An 883-nucleotide genomic window follows, 5' to 3' on the forward strand; every position below is an offset into this window, starting at 1 on the left:
TAGGTGTGTACTACTATACTACACTACACTATACCACACTATACCACACTATACCATACCATAGGTGTGTACTACTATACTACACTACACTATACTATACCACACTATACCACACTATACCACACTATACTATACTATACTATACTATACTATACTATACTATACTATACGTGTGTACTGCTATGCTATACTATACTGTACTATACTATACTATATTATACGTGTGTGCTTTTTTCTTTTTTGTATTTTTGCTACTATGCCTCCTAAACAGGTCTTATATGTACACAGAAGTCCGAGCAGTCTGGCTCTACACTGTATGCTCTGGACAGTCAGGGTATGGATGTGTTTTTCTCCCTGACCTAAGAGTGAGTGCCCACTTCCAAAGCCAGAATCCTCCCAGTTCCAAGACCATGACAGCAGCTGTCACAACAGCCCTTAACTTGGTCGCGCCTACTTCTCTTCTGTTCTCCAGGGATGCGCACTTGTTCTCGCCGACTCTCCTTTCCCACCAGTCTTTTTCCTTAACTTTTTTACATTTATTTATTTGTGTGTGTGTGTGTGTGTGTATGCACGCACATGTGTGTGATCATGCATACGGACACGCCAGTGTGCACATACACACACACAGAATGAATATGGACACGTTGTGGGTCACAGGGATTGAACTCAGGTCATCAGGCTTGGCAGCAAGCACCTTTACCCAATAAGCCATTTTGTTGGCCCTTGATGGAATTCTCCACCTGCCTGAACCTGGTCAGCCTTTGAAACCACACTGGGGACGGCTGGCCACTGGCTCCTTGCTCCTACTCAGCCATCGTGTATTTGAGATGCTGGGAACACACTCACCACACACACACACACACACACACACACACACACACAC

The 883-nt window shown here is 44.4% G+C and overlaps 1 protein-coding gene across 5 annotated transcripts in view; it reads right to left on the reverse strand.

Annotated features, from left to right (window-relative positions):
* The window catches only part of Pecam1 (platelet and endothelial cell adhesion molecule 1), a 62,213-nt gene that overhangs the window by 32,972 nt on the left and 28,358 nt on the right, over positions 1–883 (reverse strand). The window lies entirely within an intron of this gene.

This window comes from Microtus ochrogaster, chromosome 7 (genome assembly GCF_000317375.1).
Source record: "Microtus ochrogaster isolate Prairie Vole_2 chromosome 7, MicOch1.0, whole genome shotgun sequence".
Taxonomy (NCBI): Eukaryota; Metazoa; Chordata; class Mammalia; order Rodentia; family Cricetidae; genus Microtus; species Microtus ochrogaster.